This window comes from Pteronotus mesoamericanus, unplaced genomic scaffold (genome assembly GCF_021234165.1).
Source record: "Pteronotus mesoamericanus isolate MK-2021 breed Mesoamerican mustached bat unplaced genomic scaffold, CSHL_Meso_final contig_25, whole genome shotgun sequence".
Classification (NCBI taxonomy): domain Eukaryota; kingdom Metazoa; phylum Chordata; class Mammalia; order Chiroptera; family Mormoopidae; genus Pteronotus; species Pteronotus mesoamericanus.
In genome coordinates this window covers 12736938-12763305 of record NW_026555105.1, presented here as the reverse complement: position 1 = coordinate 12763305, position 26368 = coordinate 12736938, and positions in this window count along the sequence as shown.

Here is a 26368-nt window from a genome sequence, read left to right as displayed (position 1 = left end):
TGTCTGGACTCTTGCCCAGCCAGTGCTGCTGCAGTCTGTTCCTGGGTGGTCCTTAGGTTTGCCCTGGCCCCCAGGGCAAAAGATGGACCTGGAAGGCCCTGAGCCCCAGGAGCTGTTGTTCCAGGGTGGTAAACCTGGGTCTGGGAGGATGATCTAAGGCAGGGATGCTGGCTCCCTCATTGGCCCCAGATTCTCTATCTGGTAATTAGGTTGGCAGATCTGAGATCGAGAGCCAGGCTTTGCCTTGGACGAACTGCATCAGCTTGGACCAGCTGTGGAACTTCTGAGCCGCTGTTTCCTCATCTCTGAATATGCAACCACTATTGATTAAGGTCCAAATGCTGAGCAGGAGAATAATACTGCTACAGTCTTTAAGTGGATTAAATGAGATGCTGTGTCTGAAAGTGCTCTGAAAATGGGTGCTGTCATTCAAACAATTTTTTAAAAAAAATTTATCCATCTTTTTATGCTCCTGAGTCAAGTTGCCTTTTGAAGAGAAGAGACTTGAGTCTTTGCAAAAAGGATACAGCCATGGGGGTTTGCAGCTCCATTGAGCTGACCCTTCCAATCACCCTGACAAACCCAGTATGAAGTGCCAGGACCAAGTTCCAGTGGTTTCTACCAGATGAGACCAGACTGCTGGATTCAATTAGAGCTGTCAGCCTGGCTAACAGGGTGCACATGGTTATTTATGCACTGAAGTACCCTGACAATTAAACTCCTTCAAAGTCGTGATGATTGGTTACTTAAGAGGCCTGAATAATCATAAGTGAGGACTGTAATTTGACTGTACGTCACACTATTTGGTTTAGAAGTACAGCAGTTTGTTGCAAGAAGGACAAAGAAAAAAATGCTCATGTGTCCATGCAAGGTGTAAACATTAAGGCACGTGGGCAAACCGTTCTGTGGTCCAGAAGGCACCCCAAGTCTTGAAGATACCTGTTCTCCTGGTAGAACAAAGAAGGCCCGCTGACTCCTTAGAGCTGACAGAGTGCCCCGTCCCCAGTTGGTGGCCTTCTGCAGACAAGACCCTAGGCCATCAGTGATCATGACAACCTCTGCTGGACCACAGCCCTTACATCGTCTACCTTCAAGCCTGGCCACCAGCCCTGCTCCATGCAGAGACCACCAACTATGATGCTGAAAAGTTTTGGCTCCGGCACCAAACTCCTCAAGTCCCATCTCTTCCATGGACTGGCTGGGTCACCCCGCCTTAGCTGCGTTAGCCTCTCTGAGTCTGTTTCTTTATTTGTAGCAACAGGGCTAACAGAAACTATGGTACCAGGTTGTCTGAGATTAGGTGAGAGAATGGTTACAATGCATTGGCTCAGTGCCTGACCGACGGTAAATGCTAAATAAATGTTAGTTCTCATTCTTGCTATTATTATTGGAGGGTCACTGTGGGAGGAAGCAACTCATTAGGCCCTCGCTGGTTGTGTTGCTCTGCCCCATTGTCCTCTGGCATCCTGTCTTCTGCGTTTGCTGGCTCCCTCTCTCCATTCATGGTAAAATTCTAGCACATCTTCTCTTAGCCCCTCAGTTCCAAAACTTAGCTTGCATTCCCTCTAAGAGCAGAGCAAGTGAACCTCTGCTTATAGGGGCTACAGGATTCCGATAGTAAAGTTCTTTAGAATCTTGGACAAGGTTAGAAAACATCACCTTCTGACCGTAGTGCTTGGAAAATGAGAATAAATGAGAGAAGGGGAGGGGAAGTACTTGACCACTTCTTAAAGTGAAGGGACAGTTGCAACATTTGTGAGTGGCATGTTCTTGGGTAAATGGCTTAACCTTTCTGAGCCCGGGGCTGTTGTGGCTGAGACAGCTGTTTGTCCACCACGAACTCATCCTCCTCCCCCCAGCCCCAGTGTGGTGTTGTCATTGAGAGGTGCCTGTGTGGCCAGACATTTCTTATCTAGCTGCCTGGGCATTGAAATGGGGCCATAGGACTAGTTCTCTCCAAAGGGATGTGAGTGGCAGTGATATGTGTCACTTCTGAGCTGAGGCAGTCAAGAAGCTGGTGGGGTTTCCCCAGGCTCTCCTTCTGTTTCCTTTGGCTGGAAACAAAGGCCCAGGGGGATGGTGGGACCACAAAATGGAAGGTACTGGGTCCCTAATCAACACACAGAAGAAAACCACTGTCAACTAGAAACACTTGAGTTGGTCATTTAAGTGAGTGAGCAATACATTTCTATTGGGTAAAGGTAGAGAAAAGGCTGGGGTTTTTTTTTGTTACAGCAGCTGGTGTTGTTCTAACTAATAAAGCCATCATATGTGAAATGGTGTGCTGATTTCAAATCTAGGCTGCAAATCTTCCATTCCTTGCTTCCTTCATCTGTTCAATTTTAAAAACAAATATTTATTGAGTACCTGTTCTAAGAGCTGCAGATACATGTCAAGGGCCCTGCTCTTATAAGGAATTTATATTTTAGTTGGAGAGAATGGAAACAAAAAAACTGATAATTAAGGTAACCTCAGAGAATGTTAAGTACTACTACGAAGAAAGCAAAACAGGGTGAGGTGATAGGAAATGACAATATTTTGGTAAGATGGTCAGAAAAGGCCTATTTGAGGAGGTGTGGCATTCGAGCTGGGCCCGGCTGATGAAAATCATCACCTTCCTATCTTCCTATATTGGGGATGCTTCAGCCACAGCAAACTACTCGCCCTTCTAGACCATGCGCTTTGCTGCCGGATGTTACTGGAGTACCTGCCTCCTTGTAGACCCAGCTCCTCATCGGCAGCCCCAGGGGGACGGACTCCTCAGGCAGAAAGCACTGCTCCCTTCGACCTGTGTGCCCGTCTCAGCGACAGCCAGCTGTGCTGTACTCTGTTTGCTTTTTTATGCATCAATTTCCCCCAGCAGCCTGCGACCTCATTCACTTGTTTTTGTATTCTAGACATGCACAGTGCTGGGCACACCAAATATTTGTGGACTTAATTTGAATATAAAACCACCAGAAATTATTATTTGGTCCCGTCAGGAGCCTGCATAATGAATCATGTTTTGCAAATGGCTTTTGTTTCGTCTCAGTGTCTAGAACACCAGCCCCTTTAACCATGGGCATGTGGTGACTGAACCAATTTCAGTTAGTGTTACATAAATATGTACCTTTCTCAGACAGAGGCTGAATCCCTCCCCTCCCCTCCCCTGCCTTCGCTTTCCTTTCCCTCCTTCTTTCATACTCCCCACCCCCTGACCTGTTGGCAAAACACATCCTCTCTAGCTCCTGGTGAGCCTGCCAGGACCCCCTCAGGTTGACGATCAGGTCCTCTCTAAGGGGGACCATGAGGGTTTGGGGTAAGGGTAGGATGAGACGAGTTTGCATCCCTGAAGGCCCAGACATTGATCTCCCTTTGTCACACTGTTGTCAGGCTGGCAGCCAGTGATGCATGGGTGAAGATTTGACCATATTTGAGAAATCTCTTCTGTTTATGATAAAGGTCATTTTGTTATCATTCCCTGGGGAACCTGTTGCAGGAAGGTGGGGAGCAAGAGAAGAGATCTCCCATTTGGTGAGAACACCTGTCTGTTAAAGGTCCCAGGTATACAAAATGTCAGCCCTTTGCCCTAAGGCAGGTCAATGCTGCGGTGTAGTTTGTACTCCAGAACCCCCTGTGGCTCAGATCAGGGCTAGGCTTCCTCCCAAACCTCATCCTTGCTGGGCTCTTTTCCTTCCGTCTTCTTCCCTCCCTCCCTTGCAGGTTCCTCCTGAGAGCATTCCCTCAGTGCATCATATATGTGCATCTGAGTCTTTGTTTTAGGCTCTTCTTCCAGGGAACTCACCCTGAGACACATTCTCTCTGCCACGTGCCATGGCAGGTCCTCACGACCAAGCCCCGAGGAGGGAACACCCCACCCTGCTTCCCTGGTCACAGGAGAGACGTCAAGACTTCTCTGAACCCCTTGATGGCTGACAGCCCAATCGGCCAGAGCTTAATGTTAACTGGGCCACGTCTTGCCAGTGAGCAAAGTCACTGCATGTCAGTGAGCCAGGCTCTACTGTGCCTGCCTCTGGGAGGCAGGGACTGGCCATCATGGTCCACGTGGCTGGTGGGGTCCGTGGGCTCCGAGTTTGCTCGGAAGACCTGGTTCCATGGCTTTCTTCCCATAGGTGAGCATGCCCATCTCAACATTTAGATTTTGGGGTGCGGGCAGTAGGCCGCACTTAGACCTCTAGACTTGTGGGTGCACTCCAATGTCCCTTTTCCTAGGAGCCTTTGCATTTAGATATCGTACATGTGCTGGCCATGAATAAAGCCAGGGCTCTGTTTCTAATCTGTCTGTGGATCCACAAGTGACTGGTTCCTCAGCAGAAACCCAAGGGGTAAAGAGGAACAAGTGGTAGGTTTCAACACCAAAGCCCCACCCTGAACCCCTGGCAAATCCCACACAGTAAATGTAATGATTCTCATTTGATTAACAAGGAACTTTGTTATGAGGGAAATTCGTAGACTTAGGAAGTTTACATGGCCCGAGGACACAGTATTGTCTGAGCTGGGATTTGGACCTTGGATTGTCTGGCTCCGCAGGTCAGCCTTTTTCATCCACACCAGAGGTAGGCAAACTACAGGTGAAATACTGCTCACTGCCTGTTTTTTCAATAAAGTTTTATGAGATCACAGCCGTGTTCATCATTTAATTTACATTATGGCTGTTTGTGTGCCGCAGTGACCCAGCTGAGTGGGTCTGAGACCGTTGGGCTTGCAAAGCCTAAACTATTTGCTACCTGGACTTCTACAACAAACATTTGCTGACCCCCGGACTGCACTCTACCCCCTTAGGGAGTGTTCTGTTTTATGGTCTAGGAACCCCAAGACACTGAGGAATGGAAATATACCCGCTCTTAAAATCAGAAGATTTGGGAACAAATTCTGGCCGTTAAACCCTAGTGAAGACATCCATCCTCTCCTAGCTTTGGTTTATTCATCCGTAAAATGGAGACAAGAACATCCACAGTATAGTTTTGTTTTGAAGATCAAATAAAGTAACAATGAAAATGAATGCTTTTAGTTGAAGGTTATTGAGTGCTTACTATGTGCCAAGTATGTGTGGACAGACATTATCTCTTTTGATCCTAACCTGTGTCCCGCACATGGCAGACGTTCAGAAGTCAGTTGAAGGAAAGAAGTAGGTATTGTTATTCCCATTTCTCAGGTGAGGAAACTGAACCTCAGAGAAGTAAAGTAACTTAGTCAGGGCTTGGCTGCCTATGACAGTAGCCACTCTTGGGCTCCGGACAGGCACGAGGGGCCAAGGGCTGTGGAGGGCAATGCTGTCCCGCTGGGAAGATCTGTGGTCTTTGGGTCTGGTTTTCCACTCAAGGTAGTGATGATGGCTTCCTCTCAGCTTCTCCGCCTTGGTGGAAATTCCGTGGCTGAATCAGATCCCATTCTATTCTTTTCGGTTCCCCCTGCATTACCTAGTGACTGGAATTGTCAGCAAACCCATCACCATCTTGTTGCTGTGCATCAGTAAAACAAAGATGAGCTGCCTCAGAAAGGCGAACACTTGGGAGTCATAATTATGGGAATCACTTGTAGTTTGGGCCCATTTGAGTGAGTCTGAGCTACACACAAGACAGGCAGCATGTTTGAAAACTTTCCTACCTATGGCACTCGGTATTCTGTCATGCAAGAAGATGTGGAATGGCCACTCTGCTTGCTCTGGGCAGACGAAGCCACTTCAACCTGTCAGCTGCCCCTTACCTATGTGGACAGTTATTGACAGAATGAACAGAATTCCTGAAAACTACTCAGGAGTTTTATAGCTTCAATGAGGAAAGAATTTTGGTTCCAGAAGGGAAATGAATTGAATTGATTGGGGGAAAAGTCATCGTCTTGGTCTGTGTTTTCCTGGAAGCCATCACCGAGGAACAGATTGGAAAGCAAGTGCTCTATCTGGGATTGGATCCCAGGGAACACTGGAAAGTGAGACAGAGAAGGGAAGGGAAGCTGTACGGGATGTGTTCTCAAGAGGATTACCATGGTAGGCAACTGGGGATTAATTCCATTGGGAAACTCGGGGAGTCAGAACAGTACACAAACTTCTGAATTATGTCCCTCAAAGGATGAGGGAGCTGGGGCACTTATGCACCAACTGCCAGCAGCCACTAGTAGAGGCTTGGCACTTGTAGTTTGCTCTGCTGGCAGACCGTACAGATAGAAGCTTGCTGGTGCGCCCTGTAAGGGGGAGGCACGAGGAGACATGGGTTGGGTATCTATGCAATCAGCTACAGGTTCCGGCTCTGGGATCATACTACCTGGATGCAGAGCTCAGATTCTCCTTCCTATTTGCTTTGTGATCTTGGGCAAGTTACTGAATCTCTCAAGTCTTAGCTGTTGGGTAAGAAATACGATAGTACAAAACTTACCAGGTGACTGTGAAGATTAAAGAGATAAGGCATGCAGGACACTTACAGGCTACCTGGCACGAGGCAGACATTCAATAGATTTTAGCTATTTTTTACTAATAACTAGTATACTTATTCCGCTGAAATGGAATGGGGAACATTCAGACATAGAAGATGATATGGGGGGAAAGGGACAAGAAAAAGTGACCCAAGGTGGCATTTAGGAGCTATGGGATATAAAATAAAATAATTAATAAAAAAAGCCTTTGGGGCCAGTCCTGGCAGAAAGGGGGGTGTTTTGAGAATGGCAGACAGGAAGTAGCCATGGAAGAAAGCACATTGGAGTCAGGCCATATCCAATGCAAATATATTCTTTTTTCCACCTAAGACATGGAGATCTGGAAACATCCTTCTGCTGACAGGGAGTGTAGTCCCCTTACAGAACACCCTCTCATCTCTAGGATCTTCTGTGTTGCATGGAGCCACCATGGAAATTAGGGACAGACTTTGCACTAGTGATTGGAGCATGGAAACTACTCAAGAACTTCAAGGATATGAAGCTGAACTTCAAAGATAACAGTTTGTCAGCAGCAGACAGCCTTGTGTGTGCAGCGTCGCTTTGTGCCGGTATGAACACGTGGCCTCTCAAGCTGTCTTTCAGCTCCCAGCTTGTTTGTAGAAGAATCTGTACAGTTGCTGATGCGTGAGTAGCAAACTGACCAGTGTACTCGAGCAGGATGTCCAAGATGATGGGAACCAGCTAGGATGCAGGTCAGAACCGTGATAACCATAGGGAACCTTTATAGAGATTTTTCTCTGTGCCAAGCCATGTGCAAAACACTTCACATTGCCCTGTCGCAATAGTCAAAGGCGGTGTCTCGGCCACAGCAGCCTGCCTACCCTCCTTCCACAGTGCGCATAAAAATAAGCTCCCTTTCAACCAGTGGTTTTCCCAGCAGTTAGTGCCAGGGCCTGGACTTTCATCACCAGCCCCCAGGAGCATTCTGAGTTGCTGGGCTGGAGATGGAGTTCTGTTCCCCTGCCTCGGGCCCTGCTCTCTTTCCCGAGGAGCAAACGTGTTGCACTGGGGGAGCATCACCGGCTCATTGTTGCTGGCAAAGCCGAGGGAGGGAGAGGACCGTTTTGTCTCTGGGTTCAGCAGTGGTTAGCAGACAGCAGCATAATGGCCAGCCAGTGTGAAACTGTGCAAATTGCCTCATAAATAACTCGTAATGCCCAGGCACCAGGGAGAGGCCATAGCTCATGGATAAATGACTCCCTGCCATTTCGGGGTATTAAACCAGGGCTAATCTGGACCTCTCCGTGGGGATTCATTAACTGCTATGAGTTTCCCGCACGCAGGCCTGCTGGGACGTGGGCACCTCACTTGGCACTTCTCTCGGCACTGGGGCACTTCCGAGGGGGGCCATTAGGAGGGGAGAGTAAGTACCTTTAGCAAACAAGACGCGGTGAGCCCTGCAGGAGCAATATATTTTCTCTGGAGAACTCTTTCTTTGAGGAAGTCTCTTCGTGGGGTAGAGAAAACCATAATAATAATAACAGCTAACATTTATTGGGTACTTACTCTGTGCCAGACACTGTACTAAGTCTTCTCACGCATTAGCTTAGGTACTTCCCATAAAAATCCCATTAAGTAGATACTATTATTATTAGTCCTATTTTTATAGGGAAAGAAACCAAGGCTCACAGAGGCTTAGTTCCTTGCTTTAGGTAATATAGCCAATACGTGGTGAGTGTATTAGTTACCTTTTGTTATGTTGTAGTAACAAATGAGTCTGAAATTGCAGTGGTTTAAAATAATTAAGGTTTTTTTCACTCCTGCCTTAGGCCACTCATGACTTCGCGGTCCTACACTATCTGTCTTTATTCTGGCATCTAGGCTGCAAGGGTACCCTTATTGGGACATGCTATTATCATGGTGGAAGAAAAGCGAAGAGAGAAGACTGGTAAAGCCCCTGCGGCTGTTAAGGTTTCTGCTCAGTATTGTCAGTTATCACTTCTGCTCACATTTCATTGGCCAAAGGAGGTCACATGGCCAAGCCTTCTTTCAACGGGGTGAGGCAGTGTACTCTTCCCACAGGGAATAACTGTAATTAATAACAATAGGAAAAGTTATTTAATTTTCTTATAGGGAGGGCAAAAAATGGAAAGTAATAATACAGTTGACCCTTGAACGACACAGGGGCACTCATCCCCTGCACAGTGAAAATCTGTGTGTGACTTTTGACTCCCTCCAAATTACTAATAACCCATTGTTGACTGGAAGCCTTACCGATAACATAAGCCGTTGATGAACACATACTTTGTATGCTATATGCATTATATGCAGTATTCTTACAATAAAGTAAGCTAGAGAAAACAAAATTTTATTAAGAAAATCATAAAGAAAACAATACATTTACAATATTTATTGAAAAAATATTTGTGTATAAGTGGACCTGCACAGTTTAAAACCATGTTGTTCAAGGATCAACCGTAAAATCCATGCAGATATTTGAATCCAGATCTTTGTGACTATTTATTTTGTGCTTTTACTCTCTGCCGTCATGGATTTGGAGTTGGAAGACCTGAGTTTGGGTTGTGTTTCTGCGCTGAGAAGCTGTGTGACTAAGGGCAAATTCCTTCCTGTCTCTGGGCCCCAGTGTCCCCATCTTAGGTAGTGATACCCCTAGAAGCAGACCCCGAGACAAAGATTTGAATGAAAGTAGTTTATGTGGGATGTGTGTCCAGGAACTTTCCTGTAAGGACTGGGCAAGTAAGACAGGGAAAGGAAGGAAGTCGATAAAATGTATGTTCTCAAACTGGCCACACTCAGAGCCACTGGGGCACACTTCTGCTGAGAAACTCTGGGGGATACGCCCCTGAGTTATCTCACCTGAGGGCTGAGGAAGCTGGGGTATCTGTGCCCCAGCTCCCAGGCCATCATTGGGCGAGGGCTATTTCTGGGGACGTTGAGTCACCGGCAGCCAGAAAAAAGCCCCTGGCAGAGTTTGCAACAAGCATCCTTGGCAAGCTGGGGTCCCGGTCTATCCGGGAGTTTGACTAGTAAAGCTTGACTAGAAAAGCTTTAAGGACTCTTCTGCTTTTTATCACCCATGCCAACAGTGCTGCTTGGCAGTGGACCTACATGTCCATAATCTGGCTGAGAGTGGGACTAATAAGCACTTGCATTTCCCCCGCACCCTCCTATGAAGCGTCATGACCCATCTCTCCCCTCTTCACTTTGCAGGAGGCTCTGCCTGTCCCTTGCCCTTTACAACCCTGGCTCTGCCCCCGCCCCCAACCGCCCCGTGCTGCAGCTCTTGCTGGCTGCCTGAGCGGAGGGTGCTCTTTCTCCAGTAGACCGTGCTTAGAATGGTCACAAGGAGGCAGCATCGATGATTTGTTTGTTTTCCACTGCCACCTGCAAACCAGGCTCTCCCATCCTACACAAAATGCCCTCGTTGCTTTGAAACCCTGTCCACAGCACTCTGCCACCCCCTTTCCTCATCCTCCTTTAACCATCCTCCCTCCCCGCAACCGGCCGTCTCCGAGCTCCATCCACCTAAGGCTGTCTCCCTGCCTGACTTCCCTCCCTGAGCCATCATGTATTCTGCACCTAAAGTTCTTGTACTGATGCCCTGGTCTAGTTCAGGCCACCCACATCTCCCTCCAGGACAACTACAACAGACTCTTTAACAGTCTCCTCCATTACCCACCCTGCCCCAACCCGATTTATGCCTTCCTGTTCGTATATACTTTGGCCAAAGCAGCCTCTTTCATATATGAGTGGGCAGAGAAATAGCAAAGCATAGTGATTAAGAATGGGGACTCTAGAGACCGGCTGTCTGGGTTTAAATCCTGTATCTGCCACTATTAACGATGGGAACTTGGGCAAGCTACTTACTGCCTCTGTGCCTCCGTTTCCTCATCTGCTAGATGGACCTACCTCATAGGGTTGCTACAATGATTAAATGAGTTAGCACCTGTCGTGTGCTTAGAGCACCGCCTGGCACAGACTGCTTACGGGATTTGTTAAATAAACTGAATCTGAAAATGGTATATCTTCTTTACTTCAAAGACTTTATCCCTCCCAACCACCTCCAGGGAAGAGTCTGAGCTGGCCAGTCTGGCACCAGGGACCCTGGGTAACTGGCTCTGCCTTTCTTTTCAAAATCAGTCTCTCAGTGACTTTCCAGGCCACGTTTTATGACTCAGCTGTTCCATATCTGTGAGCCTGCGCCCATGCTGTTCCCTCTGCCCAGTGTGCTGAGCCTTGCCTTGTCCACTTGCCCATTTCCTACTGACCTCTCAGGGACCACCTCGAGCTTTGCTGTCCCTATCAAGTTCCTGGGCCTAATCAGGTAGAGATAGTTGCCTTCCTCCTTGGGGAGACTGGGCAGTGCTCCTATTTCAGGGCTGGCACTAGGGTAGGGGGTGTGAGGCACTTGCTTCAGGGGTAAAATTTAAGGGGGTGTCAAAAATTCAGTAGTCCAGGTAGAGAATATTTGAATATTTGAAAGACTCAGAATGAATATAATAAATTTATGTTGAACAGAACATCAAATTTTAAAACAAAAATGGAATCTAACCCTGCACTTGTCTTACCCACTTGCCTCACTCTAATTCTGGTCCTGCTGGATCTGGGCTGGCTTGCTGCAGGATGTGAGGCCCATCCAGAAGAGACCCTCATTGTCCCAGCTGAGGTCACCCTAAACCAGTCTACAGCCAGCTGACCCCGCACTTGTTGGAGGGTCCAATCAAGATCAGAAGAACCACCTACAAGACTCACAGCCGACAGCAGACACTTGTGCAAGTCCAACTGACCCATAGACCTGTGAGCATATCAATGCTTATGCTTTCTTTTGTGTTTTGGGGTGGTTTGTTACACAGTAGTAGCTGACTAATACACTCCTTCTGGCCACAGAGCTTCTGAGCATGCTTTCCTTCTGCCTGGTGAGATTTTTTTCCTCTGGCCCCCCTTTTTTTCTTTACACCTTGACATAAGTGTCACTGCTTTTGAGAGGTCTTCCCTTACTCCTCTGACTAGATTAGAGCTCCCTCTAACAGGTTCTCATTTTATTGTGTAACCCTCCATCTTTGCCCCTAACTCCAGTGATGATTCTGCATTTATTCATGTGATTGTTGGATGTCAGTCTCACTTGCTAGACAGCAAGCTCCACGAGGGCAAGAACTGTCCTGTTTCTTTCTCTGTTGTATCTTGGCACAAAGTAGGTGCTTGATAAATGTGTTGGCTGAATGAATACATGAATGAATGCTATTTTTATACAACATTTGAGAGTGTCAACTGAGTCCCATGATTTGTCTGTTTTTTATCCAGCGGTAGAACTGGTAAAATGAATCCCTGATGCAAAAGCTAATAGGCCTCTCCCAGGGTCCCCTCCAATTGTGCATCCTCTCCTTTTTTCTTCTGAGGAGGGCCGACCGGCACAATATAAATCATGACTGTGAGTGGTGCCCCCTGGAGTTGAGCGGAGCATAGGCTACGGGGCTGTCAACAGTAGCCCTGCCCTGACAGTAGCGGAGGTAAGTCTGGCTAAGCCAGGGCCAAGGCAGAGTGGGTGAAGGGGGATATACTTGAAGACAGAAGCACTGTACATGGGCCAAGGGGAGATATTGGGGGGCCTCCGTGGGGTCCTTACTCAAGCTCACCCTTCAAGCCTCCTCAGCCTCTCTTCTCTAGCAGCTGCCACCTCTGGCAATACGCAGTCCTGCTCTAGGTCCCACCTGTGGCCCTGGTGGCCTTGTGGGCCTCTCACTGAGCATGGGACCCAGTACCTGGTTTCCTGACCTCCACATGCCATGATACCTAACTCATTCTTGTTTCTCAGGGAAGACAGTATAGGCGAGGACAGTGGACTGTCAAAGCTACACTGCCTCTTACTAATGGTATAGCTTTGGGCAAGTAACCCAACCTCTCTGTGCTTCAGTGTCCTACCTGTACAGTGGGCTCATACCTACAACATGGGTTGTTACGAGGATCAAAATGAGTGGAGTGTGTTACAGCACAATAGCACCTGCTACATGGTAAGAATGATGTCCGTGTTTTTCTTACCCTTCAGTCTGGCCCCGAGGCGAGGCTGACAGTCCCAGGATCTCTCACCAGGCTGAGCATCCTATTTCTTGTCAGGGAGTGCCACATGGCTCCAGGCTGCTACATCTCCCTCCGAGCTCCTACCCCTGTTGTTTGAAGGGCTGGCTCTGCAGGAGCACTGTCCTTGGGCAAGAAGCAGATCCACGAATGCCACCTCCCAGACGCGTACTCTCCTGCCCACCCTCTCCGAGCCTCTCTCCCTGCCCTTCACTCCTTATTCAGCCTCATCAACGCTTTATTATAAAGTCCTTTTCCAGCTCTCTCTCCAAAGGTCATTATAATTATAATCACTTCTGCAATCATGTCCAACTTCTTAGCCCCCTGCTGAGGAGTGTGAGAGCCTTGTCACTGGCCTAAGAGGCTCAGATCTGTGAGGCCTGTCTGTCCCACCTCTCCACCCTGGGGACAGTGCGGCTGCACCCCCTAGGGGTGGCGGTGGTCATGGCGCGTGCTTGCCCCGCCCCCTCAGGGATGCCTCCTCTGTGCAAACCACCTCTGTCCTAAACCTGCCGGGCCCTGGAGCGCCCTCTTGGCCCAGGTGAGCCTGCGCCAAGGAATGTAGACACGTGTCACATCAGTCAGGGGGTGACAGTTTTCTCTGCATCCTTCTGTGGTTCTCTTTAGGCGCTTCTCCTGCTGCTTCCGATGCGAGTGCTGACTGTGACAGTAGGAGCCGAGACAGGGCTGTTGACGGGGGTGGGGGGGGGAGCTCCCTCAGAGGCGGCGTGGAGGTGAGATCCCTGTGGCAGGGTGAGCATGTTCTGCGCTCATGTGACAGAAGCCAGCCTGCCAGCATTTCACAGTGTTTGGCAGCCAGTGCTGTGATCTCCAGGGCCCTGTACCTTGAAGCGCTTCGCCCATTGTTTGGGGCCGGATTGTGTCTCCTCCAAGTTCCTTTGCTGAAGTCTTGACCCCCAGGACCTCAGGATGTGCCTGTATTTGGAGACAGGGCCTTTAAAGAGGAGATGAAGTTAAAATGGGGTTCATGAGGATGGGCCCCAATCCAGTGCCTGGTGTGTCTTTATAAGAAAAGATTAAGACACAGACTCGCACAGAGGGAAGACCATGGGAAGATGTGCCCACAAGCCAGGGAGAGAGACCTCAGAAGAAATCAAACCTGCCAACACCTCGATCCCAGACTTCTGGTATCCACAGCTGGTCGAAAATAACTTTTTTTGTTTAAGCCTTTCAGTCTTTGGCACTTCCTTACGGCAGCCCTGGCAGACTAATACACCCACCTTTGTTTATCTCCCTGTGGGCAGGTGAGTCAGTCTCCTAAAAGGCTCATTTCAGTGCCAGGGGCCACCGGATTAAATTTTGGTTGATGAAAATTGTTTCCAGCAGCCAGGACCCCCAGATACTTCATTCACGATGCCCTCTTGTGGCAGAGTGTATCTGGGAGGCAAAATGATCAATTTCTTGCTTGTGTTGCCAGTTAGTAATTGTTCATCAAGTGTTTTTTTCTCTGTGTGAGCCGCTGTGCCAGCCCTTCATGAGCATTGTCTATTTCATCTTAATAGTAGTCCAACAAGGTAGGCTCTGTTTAGAGCCCCGTTTTGTGAAAGAGGAAGTTAAAGCTTCGACAGGTTAAGTAACATGCCCGAGAGCACACAGTTAGGGAGTGGAAGGGCTGGTGTTAGAACCCAGCCTTGTCTGAGGCTAGGGCCCTGGCCGATCAGGAGCTATGCAACCCAAACTTTAGAAGTCTGAGAGGTTTGCCCTGCCCCCCACTAAACTCCCATGTCCTGTGTGTGTGACTTTGCTTTTCTTTCAGGAGGCTACCTAGAGAAAGCCTCCTATTGGCTCTAATTTTCTGGTCTCTTTGTAGACCACCCTTGTGTGTGTGTGGGGGGGGGGGGGGTACAGCCTTTAAAATGGACCCTGAGGATCTTTGCCTCCTGCTATTCAAGCCCAGATAATGCTCTCCCTTTGAGGGTGGGCTGGACTTACTGACCTACTGACTTGCTTCTAACAAATAGAATATGGCTAAAGCAATGATTGTATCTTCTGATATTAGGTTATAAGAAGACTGTGCTGTAGGGAAATTGATGGCTTTAGGGTTGACAGTGTCCAGCTATTTTTCCTAGAGTGGCACTTCCTGGCCATACCTCTTGTGCCTAGGAAAGAGGGAATTGCGTTAACACTTATTAAGCACCTATGAAATGCTAAGCCCTTCATTTAAGTTACCTTGTTTATTTCTCACACCCAACTCTGTGGACTAGGTAGTATTACCATCTATTGCATGTGTGGACAGTAAAAGAAAAAGTCCATTAAATTGTACATGTTAAAAATAAAAAGACTGCGGCTTGTCTTGGGTGCTCGCTCTCTCCTGCGTGCTCTGAGAAAAGCCAGTTACCATGTCCTGGCTTATGGAGAAGTCCAGGTTCAAGGAACTGAGGAAGGCCTTCAGCCGGCAGCCAGAAAGGAGCTGAATCCTGCCATTGTCCACGTGAGCAAGCTTGGAGGTGGGCCCTCCTCCGCTTGAGTCTTCGGATGAGACCATGACCGGTGGATTGTGTGATGGCAGCCTTGTGAGGGGATGGGAGAAGGGCACCCTGCTAAGCCTGGTCTATATTCCTGACTCACAAGGCCTGTCTGATAATAAGGTTTTGTTATTTTGAGATGCTAGGTGTTAGGGTAATTTGTTATGCAGTAATAGATAATGAATATACATGCTTTCTTTTAAACCTCCTAATGGGACTGAGGAAGCTGAAGTGTGTTTTTTTCTAAACACCTTTTAGGTTTGGGCAACCTGATCGTGGGAGCAGCCTGTGAGGCTTTGGGGGGTCTTCTGCCTTGCCCCTCAAGTCCGGCCAGAGCCGGGGTGGAGGGCACCTGGGGAGGGAGTCAATACTTGACCTTTGGTGGTGATCCGCGTTAGTCCCGCCTCCAGCTCTCCTCTCCTTCACGCTTCACAGCACCGCCCCCTGGCGGGTGGTGCTGCTGACACGGAGACCCATATCTCCATGGGGCGCCACACTGGCAGGGAGTGAGGAGAACCTACCAGAGGCTGGCATGGAGGAGTAAACAGATCTTGGGTCAATGGCCCAAAGGCCGCGCCCCCTCAGCCCTGGGAGACATGGGGAGTAAGAGACGGGGCCTCGAGGGTCTGTGTGTTGGCATGTGGTCCAGTGGTTAGGGTACAGGAGTCTCCCCATCTGTGGGAAGTGCTATGCTGGTGACTTTAGTCCTGAGGAGCACCTTCCATACCCAGGCTCTGACACAGCGTGGCTTCTGAGCCAAAGGCAGCCGTCAGTGTCAGGGCCTCTGCCAGCCCTGGAAGCCTGTACGGCAGACCCCATCCTGCAGCTAGAGACAGAGGGGAGGGAGGAGGTAGCTGAACGACTTGGTGTGATTTCCAGGGATACCTCCAGCACAGAGGCAACTGGGAGGGTTGAAACATCCTTCAGCGGTGCGTAGAGTCAGAGCAAGAGAAATATCCCAGGTGGTGAGATTGTTTCCCATTTTTACTCCCAGACTGGTGTGGCCTGGAATTGAAGCAAATGTGAATAATGGTTGTAAAAACAGCTCACTGAACATTTGCTGTGTACTTAGCATGCCCCAGGCAATGTGTTACTGTTTCTCATGCACTAAGACTTCTAATCCTCATAACAAGTCTACGGGGAGGGTTGTTATCAGCCTCTTTTACGGAGGCTTAGAGAGGCTTAAGCAACTTGTACAAGGCCACTGACCCAGGGAGTGAGGAACTGTCCCAGTAAACCCAGAATCGGGCTCGAAAGTCCACGTGTGCAGCTGCTTGGCTGCCTCTACCTGTTGCTATGAAACCTGTGAGCTGGATTCAGCGTGTGATGGACCCATGGGCTCTAATGAAAGCAATGCACCTACTATGTGCCATCATCATGCAGTTCACATAGTTCGTTTAATCATTACTCCCAGGCTCAGAGCAAGGTAGAAATAGCCTTGCGTTGCAGGTGAAAAAACTAAGACTCAGAGAGCTTGCCGCTTGCTCATAGTCACTGGATAGTGAACAGCAGCAGAGTTGGGATTCAAACTCAGCCTGTCCGACACAGAGGGCCCCTCTCTTTCAGCCTCATGTTGTTGGAAACAGTGGGGAACCCATGGGGAGGTTTGGCATGACCCCAGATCGCTTGATTGACTTCAGCTGCTTTGGTGTGCGATCCAAGGCAGGGTGCAGGCCCTGCCGGGGCTGGGGGCAGAGGCCTCCCGTGGCAGCCCTGAGCCCACACCCAGCTCACTCGTGGGAGGGCTGAGCTGGTTCCCACTCTGCTTTATTGATGTCGAGTGAGTTGAAGGTTATTGCAATGAATAATAAATGAGCTATCATAGTGGAGCCGATTATTCCGAAGTGTTACCAATGTTTGTGTTGATAAAAATGAATAAATGGCTAAGTGTTTGCAGGGAATGGAAGAGAAAAGGCATAAAGAGGAAATTCATATGTGCCTCCAATAGTTAGAAACAACATGTCTTGAAACAGAGGCAATCAAGGAATGGGATAAAGCAGCTTTGTGATTTGTTATATAGGGAAAATAATGACAGAATCTTTCATCTTTGGCCATGTTGCTTGCAAAGTGGCAATAGACACTGGCTTTGAACAGAGGCGATAAGAGACAAAGAAAAAAATAAGGTTTGGAACAGTGAATATGAGAGCCAAATTGTTGCTTGGCATTTCTTGTACAAGAGACATACTGAGGAAGGACGTGATGCAGCCATTTCAGGCTTCTCTGCAGAGAGAGGAGAGGGCTTTACTGGTCCCAGATATGAAGGAGGGGTTACTCCCAGGACTGGGAGCCAAGGTCAGATGCAGGAGCCTTACCTAAAGCTGAATTCAATGCAAGAGGTCAAGCAGCCGTGGGATAGCTCCTTTCTACTGATGACCCTTTGCGGCCTTTTTTCCTTCCCCTTGCTGAGATGCATTCCCTGATTCAGTTCTTGGGAAGCCAGCCACAACTCTTCCTCTTTTTTTTCTGCTCAAAAATGCATACCTGAACCCAATAGAGTGAGAATGATACTATGTCCATGGTTCCCAAACTATATGTCAAGATGCCACAGAGCACCACAGCTAACTCAGAGGGAACCCCTTAGGGTATTTTATTAATTTATTTATTTTAAAAAGATTTTATTTATATTTATTTTTAGAGCAAGAAGAAGGAAGGGAGAAAGAGAGGGAGAGAAACATGGATGTGAGTGAGAAACATCAATCAGTTGTTTCTCATTAGTGCCCAAATGGGGCCCAAACACGCAGGCCAGACGTGTGCCTGACCTGGAATCAAACCGGTGACTTCCTGCTTTGTGGAACGCCCAACCAACTCAGCTATACTGGTCAGGACCCCTTGGGATATTTTAAATCTTTGGAGGGAACTCGATATCCTTTGGACGTGGTGCTAATTACTAGCTCAAGGTCATTCACAGTTTCAGCATTAGATCATGGTACATTCCTTGTGATGATGTCATACTTTGCAAAGCTGGCTTTCAGTCATCGCTGTGATAGAAGTCAGGTAGGGTCTGTAACTCAGTGAGGAGCAGGCAGTGACGGTGCTGGTGTCCAATCTGGTTCCATGGTTTGAGAAGTTGTGCAGTGCCCAACGGGCACATGTACCCCATTACTAAGTAATTATGGTTATTTGAGAGTGAAATAAAAATGTTATTTTTTTCTTTCAATTTATGTGCATTATTTTAAAAACCAGCCGCTATGGTCCTAAGTGGTTACTAAATTATTTGGACTTAACTGCTCAGTAAACGTAATTGTTAGGTATTTCTGTTGGCCTGGTACTTCCATGAAAACCTTATGGAGTCACTAAGAATTCTGTAATCAAAAAGTTTGGGAATGTCTCTGTTACATATTCGTCAGGTCCTAGTGAGAAACCAAGGACACTCTCAAACTGGATAATTTGAAGAGAGTCTAGGAAAAGAATCCTTTCCAAAGGTGTGGGCAGGGTATAGAGAAATCACAAGGAAAAGGCAATATTCTGGGGTTAGTAATGGGGAGGCGGGTAGGGGAGCTGGGAGAGAAGGGAGAGAGGGAGTGATTACCACAGCCTGTGGGTAGAGTGAGCGGTGGGGACAGGAACTGGCAGTGGATATGAACTGTGGACCAGCGACAGGGAAGGACCTGCCAAGGTCCTATGTCCTACAGAGCTCAACCTGCAACACTGGCCTGGCACAGCCACACTGTGCCGGTTGTTCTCAAACTATGCCCACAGGGAACCCTGAGCTCCCTGAGCTGCTTACATTCTTATATCACAAAATCACAACACAGAGGCCTTTTGCAAACTCATCAATAATGTCCAAGTCTCAGGATAGAACTTTCTTTTAAGTTTTTTTAAGTTGGATGGAGAAGAACATCAGGTAGTAAAGGTATTGTTTCCTTATGGCCGTGGTTCTCAAGCTGTTAGGTGTGTCAGAATCACCTGGAGGGTTTGCTAAAACAAATGATTGGGCCACGTGCTCACTGTTTCGGATTCAGCAAGTCTGGGATGGGTCCAAGTACCCAGGGGCTGCTGATCCTGCTGGTCCAGAAACCACACTTTGAGAACTGCTCTGTATGGGTTCAGTAACTTTATGAATAACTGGTGTATTGTTGAAAAAATATCAGGCTACGAGATAGGAGGCCTGAGTTCTTTCCACTTGCTGCTCCATCTAGCTGTGACTCTTTGGGCAAGCAACTTACTCTCTCTGGGCCTTGCTTCCTTATCCCTAAAAAGAGACAAGTTAAACTAGGCCGTTGGCCTTCATCTTTTCAGTCAGCTTTCCTTTTTTTGTGGTCGCCATGTTTTGAGAGATTATTTTCCACTTAGAAATATAATGTGTAATTAAACAACAGCCTGGTTAGCCTCATTTTGGGCAAATATCTGACTTTCTTCAGTCTTTTTGACCAAAGACGACAATTCTTGGAGAGTAGCTCAGGGATCTTTAGGTCCATAGCCACTGAATTAAGTGATATTTAGGGTTTCTCCTCATAGCTCAAAGATGTGACATTCTCGGATATTCGGGACACAATGCCGAACCTCCAGTTACCTTTTGGGAAGGTGCTGAGCCTGGGCGCCTCTGGTTGGCCCACGGCTGTGGATACAACCAGGGAGTTTTCAGGCACCAATGGGAAGCTTGAGTGGATGGCTTCCAAAGCCTCTTCCTCGGTTCTCAGACTGCGGTTTCAGGTCCCCATGGCCTCTCACAAGTCATCTCAGGGGGCCCACAATTGAGAGTTTGGGGCCGGTTCTGATTCTTGGATTTTAGGGTTCATGGCCCAGGCATGTTCTCTAGCAGAGCCGTTGGTTTTCAAGAGGTTAATGAACTAAGTGGGCTTAGATGTTTCTGGTTACTTGATTTTGACAATCACTAAGCTGACAGAGTGCAGATGTGCTCTTAGGTTATCAAGTAATGTATCACCTGTGCCTCACGTGCCCCGAAGGGACGGCTGCTGAACATTTGGGCTCCTGCAAGCAGCTGCGACACCTCTACGGCTTGCTGGCACCTCTATACCCAGGTCTTTTCCAGCTGAGTGAACTGTTAACTTATGCTAAAACACGTGTGAGCTCGATCATTTGCATACAACGCCTGGAACAGAACTGCTCCCCTTTGTTGTTGGGGAGGGGGCATTGCCGTTTTGAATAACTTTGTCTCTTTGGGGACAGGTAAAATCAAATGTGTTTGTGAATTGGACTTATTTTTAGAGGCTTTCCCCTTATGCTCAAGATGATACGATTCTTTTCTGTGCAAGTGTTTTCTAAGCACTAATGCCCTCCCAGGCCCCATGTGAGGTCCTGAGAAGATCCTTTTGGCCCCCAGTTCCTCACAATTGAGCAGGGCTTCTAGTCTCTAGACGGACATTAAAGGAAGCACAGAGAGCTAAGTAGGGACAGATAAGGAAGAAAATGACCTCTCGGGCTTTCAGGAAGGGCTGCTTTTGAGATCAGCTGAATGGCTAACTTGGAGAACAACTCAAACAAGGTCTAGGGTAGGCCTTTCAAATGGAAAAAATGGTTACTTTTTTTTTTCCACCCTGCAAAAAGCTTTATTGTTTGCGTTTGGTCCAATCACGGAGGAGGGCCCCAGGTGGTTAAAAGGATGTCTAGTGGTTTCAAGGGAAGGCTCGGGCAAAAGCCAGATACCAGGGGGGTGTGGAGGGGCCCCTCAAAGGCCTCTGGGCTCCAAACGCTTCTAGTCATGCTTGAGGGTGAGCCTCCTGAAGAGGTAACTCGCCCAGCCTGGGGGCCGTCCAGCCTGCACAGGTTAGTCAGGTGTCAACCATCTTCTTGATTTGTTTCCCTCGCTCTCCCAGGAAGTGGTTGTTCAGGAAGTCACAGAGCTGAGGGCCTGTGCAGGTAGAATCCAGGTCATGCGGATTCACAAGGGCCGGTTCAGATCCTTCTCTAAGGCCATGGCAGTCTCCATGGCGTCCTGAGTGTCACCCAACTCACCTTGGGAAGGCTTCAGCACATTCTGGAAGAGAATGTGGCCACCGCCCTGGTTTTGCATCTTTAAGAGACATTTGGTGCCCTCCCACTTTTTCTTGGCCAACTCGGGAGCGGCCCACACCTTCCAGAGCCACAGCGTCGTGGTAGAAGTAGGAGCCCAGAGAGAGGTAGGTGCAGGAGGCCCGCAGGTGCAGGGTGGCCAGGCGGTCGACGGGGCCTCCACCTGGGTGGAATAATTCTGATGAATTTGGGAGCTCACGGTTGCTCAGCAATAAGGAATTAAAGTAAAAAAAAAAAAGGTGTTGGCTGGTCTTGGAGGCTGAGGATGGCCGAGGTGGTTCTGAAGGTGGAGACCGGGAAAGAGGTTGGAGTGTGGTCAGTGGCTGGAGGAAGGGGTGTCCCTGGAGGGACAGAGCCGAATTCTGTCCAAACACCATTGAAGCAGGAGACAGATCTGGGGGACCACCGAGGGCGCTGTGTAAATTGAGGTTTTAATGATGGATCTTTGAAGGGTGTGGTGCTCACCAAGCAAAAGGATGAGCCTTCCCAGCAGAGGGAGCAGCAGGAGCAAACCCGCAGTTTCTTTGGATGGATGAAAAGGCTGTGTGGTTGGGGGCAGAGGGAAGGTGAGGTGGGTCGGAGTTGGGGGTAGGAAATCAGGAAGATTAAGGCTGGACCGCAACATTATTTTTGTTGCCGCGGTTTGCACACTTGAGCATGGACGAGAATCACCTAGAATGCTGTTAAAATGCAGAGGGCTGCCCTGCCCCCACCCCTCCTTGAGTTTCTGATTCAGGAGGTCTCGGTGGAGCCCCGCAAATTACATTTCTAACAAGTGCCCTGGGGATGCTACTGGTCTGGGGGCCACATTTTGAGAGTCACTGCTACAGAGTTTGGACCTTTGAGCAACAGAGATTGTATGCAAAGATTCTAAGGAGTGTGACAAAATCAGACTTGCCCGTTGGAAGGAGCATGCTGACAGAAATCACGGGGACTGTGTTGGAGTCAGGGGACAATGAGGTCAGTAAGATGGTAGCGGAAGTAGGTAAGCAGACGACAGGTGAGGCCTGAACTAGGTGGGTGTCGGGGGGTGGGCAAGTGGGAGGCAGCAGTCCGTGCTGGGCTTTCAGCTTGGACTATGGGCTGCGAGTCACCAGCCTCCTGCTGGCAGCCAGCGTAGTCCCCTTTGCCTAGTGGGTCTTTTTGCAGGTGGGATCATTGAGGCTCATGCGCTAGGTCCATCCAGGTCTGCACAAGGGCACAGCGCTTCTTCTCAGAGACGGAATATAGATACTATTTTTAGCCAAATTCTGCAAGATGATCTATGGCAGTTTTCATTTTTCTCAGCACATTTTATTCAATTTTATTAGGTCATTTGGCAAATAATTTTAATTTTCTGCTTAGATCAGAATTTCAGAAAGTAATGTACTGTTGTATTGTTAATGAGTCCCCTAATAATCTCCAGGAGAATGCAATTTGCAAATCATTCCTGAACATAACTGTCACTCAGCCGTTCTCCCTGAGAGAGCCTGGAGATTTCTGGAAGATTCCTGTACCTGGTTGGGCCTCCCAAGAAGCCTCTGTGGGAAAGGAAGCAAATAGGGAGTCAGAGCTCATTTTGATGCCAAGCTGTGGTACCTGCTGTATTCTTGTTTCCCTACATGGGTGGCTGGTTCATAATCTCAAAACTGCATGGTGCCCAGGATGGCATGGGTCAAGTCATTGTAACAGCCTGGCAGGTTAGACCCGGAGGCAGGGAGTGATTTCAGCTGCATGTGGTGGGGGACAGAGAAGAGGGTAGGACACAATGTTTATCGAACTGTTCTTTACGCTGGACGCTGGATTAGGGCACTGTATCCACTACTATTATTTTTAATACAAAAATACTAATTTTTAATAAAAATAATATTAAGGGTTTTTTTTTGTAGACTATTTTAACAATAAACAGTTCACTACTATGCTAACAGTTTAGAAGAAGAGTTGGCAAACTGTGACCTGTGGGCCAAATCTATCCTGCAGATTGTTTTTGCAAATAAAATTTTAGTGAAACACAGCTATGCCCTTTCAGTTACATATTGTCTATGACAGCTATTCTGCTACATGGCAGAGTTGTAACAAAGACTGGATGTCCATAAAGCTGAAAATAGTTGCTATCTGACCCTTACAGAACTTTGCTGACCCCTGGTTTAGAATATGGACTCTTCATTCCTCTGTCCATCTTTATATTAGGCATGTTCATAGACTCTATTTAATTTTGCACCTAACTGAGATTGTACTATGTGCATTATTCTGAGACTTGACTTTTTTCTTCTTGATTACATGTCTTGGGGATTATTCCACAGGAATATTATTTTATTTATATTTTGTGTCTACATAGTAATCTACAATAAAAATATCTTGTAATTTACATATGCTTTCTTTTTTCCCCTGTATTCCAGTCAATTACCTCCATTATTTTTTCTAAATAAACTTTATTTTGGCATAATTTTATGTTTACAGAGGAGTTACAAGGCAAGTATGGGGAGTTCCTGTATACTTGTCACCCAGTTTTCCCTAATGTTAACATCTTACTGTTACCATGGTACATGAGACATCAACATTGGTATATTAATTAATTTTTCATTATACCAGTAATGCATTAAAAAACCTTCGTATAAAAATAAAACAGCATAGATGAGGTTAAAGTTCTCTTTGACCTTCGATCCTAATCTCAGGGCCCTTACTCAAGCTCTTTACTCTGGTATCCACCCTTCACGGATTTTCTACATGTACTCGCAGCCACTACGTACACAAACACACATGTTATATTGAAAGTGTAATACTGTTTCGTGGTTTAAAAATATAAATAGTGTTACCATGCTTCTCATCCCTTGACAGTGTTTTCCTCTCTAAGGGCTTGGATATCTGTCATGGTCATGTACAAAGCCTGGCCTCATGTTTCTTGCTGGGGCATTGCTCCTCCTTAGTATGAATACAACATAGACTATTGAGTCGTTTCCCTCTTGATGGCCATTTAGGTTGTTTCTAACTTTTCATTGTTATGAACAGTGCTGCAATCAGCATCCTTGCGTATTCAGTATTTTTTTGCATGTGTATGATTATTATTTTTTTTTTGACGGATAGATTCCTATAATTAAAATCACTGGATCAATGGGCCAGTATATACATTTTTCAGCAGATACTATCAGGTTGTCATCTAAAAAGTTTTATTATCATATATCTTCACCACAGTGTGTGAGAGAGCCCTTTCCTCATAATTGTTATCAATGACAATTTGATTTTTTTTTCCAGGTTGATAAATGCTATATTAATATCAGATAAATTAGACTTCAGGATACAGAAAATTACCTGAGACAGAGGGAGACATTAGAGAATGATAAAAGAACACACTGAGAACACGTAGCAGAGGGCACAGTCACATTCTATCTGCATGGCTGTAAAGACAGAAAGCACAACAGCAAAACTGTATTTACTAAGGCTAACCATGTGCCTACCCTACGAGCCAACAAAGTCCGGGGTACCTACCTGAGAGAAAGAAGTGCATAGATCCACCACACACCAATGGCAAAGTCAAGTATGAGTATGTTCATTTCAGTATTATTCTCAATAGCCAGAAACTAGAAAACAACCCAAGCGAGAGTGGATATATAGACTATAGAGTACTCATGCTTTGGAATCTGCAGAGCAAGGAAAACGAATGAACTACTGTTATATGCAATGACATGGATGGATATCAGATGCTGTGTTGAATGAAAAAATCTAGTGCTGAAGTGCACATACTAAATGAGGCTGTTTATGTGAGGTTCAAAAACAAGGAGGGAAAATTAGTCTGTGGTGTAGAAGTCAGTAGAGTGGTTCCTTTGTGATTGGGAATAGGCACAAGAAACCTTCTGGAGTATGATACTGTATCTAGAAATGTACTATATTTTGATCTGAGTGGTGATTATGTGGGTGTACACACAGGTAAAAATTCATTGGCCCTTAAGATTTGTGCCCTTCATGTGTGTTATATCTTAATAAAAATGTAAAAAAAAACACATGACAGATTACCACTTCAGCAACATTGTTAATGACTTGTTTTATGCCAGACACTGGTATCTCCTGAACTGCAGTCTTCCCTCATCTATAGCATTGGGTGCCTGCCTCAGTTTCCCTTCTGCATTGTAGTTCTTTGCTGGATCTGGGTGTCTACATGGTTGGGCTCAGATACTCAACCCCTGCAAGTGCCCCTTCCTGGGGAGGGTCTTTGTGTCTCTCCGTCCAGTCATTTGCTGGGCTTCATTCCTGGTCAGTGCTTCATGGATATCCTGCTTGTTCCTATTTGACCACGAGTCTTTTTTTCTGTTAGAGATGCCAGCCACCAATTCCAGCCCTGGAAGGGGGTACCTTAGCAACCACTAGCTTGCACACACTATCTGGAGGACTTGACCTCTTTGGGAACAGACCCCAATCTGGCCTACTCTTCCTACCCTCTCTGTTCTTCATCTCTGCTTCCGGACCTTCCCAGCCTAGTCTCTTTATAAACCAGGGCAGGGTGATTATAAACACCTCTTTATGACACTTTGCAGAGCCGCTGCCTCAGTCACAGGCTTCAGCTCAAGTACAGCTGAGAGCTGAGACAGTCCCTCTCATGTCCCCTCCAACTACCTCTCTAATGAGCCTCCCTGATTTTAAAGGTGCTGTTTTATGGGTGGTACAAGGAAGATAAGATTTTTATCAGGGGATGTGCTTGAGCATGACTGGTGCCAGTGAATCCACCCAGGAGTTTTTGCTGCAAATGTTCCTGTTTGTCATTTCACACTTTGCTTGGAGCACCGACTTTGCTGCGAGAAATGATCAAATCTTTTCTTACAAAGCCACCACTTGGAACAGAAAGCTGGGAGGATGACCCACTGACAGCCTATTACTATACAAATTCAAGAATGATTCAGCAGTTTGGAGACAAGAGCTCCATGTGGGTACAAAGCATTCACAGCCTTGGCTGTGGGGCAGGATGAGAGCCTTGGTTGCTGGCAGGTGCTTTGTTCCTGAAACAGGGGTGCCCATGTGCCAACTGTCTCTGACAAAGTGCTAGCTGGATCCATTTGTAGGCTCGCCTAGCACTCACAGGGCTGATGGGCCCACGTTCCTTGTTCTTAATAGCTTTTTCTTTCATATGGAGAGTAAGGAGTGGCTGATTAGCCTGTTCCCTTTGACCAGTTTCCACTTCTTCACCAACCTACAATAATTTGCAGTATTTCTGGAACAAAAACAGTAGAGGGCTCCCCTGGAGTTAATATTGGTGGATCAGGTGCCCAAGATAGAATGGTTATCGGTTATACAGGATAGGAGTTAAACCTTATGTGCTGCAGGGTGCTGGCTGTGCATAGCTGTTCCTTCTTGGGGCTGATGTCAATGAATAACTCTATCTAGGCAGTAATCTATTCCCGGTCATGAAGATACCAGGGCGCTGGGCTGGCTGGAGGACACCTGGGTTCCAGACCCTGCTCTGCCATTTTCTAGCCTTT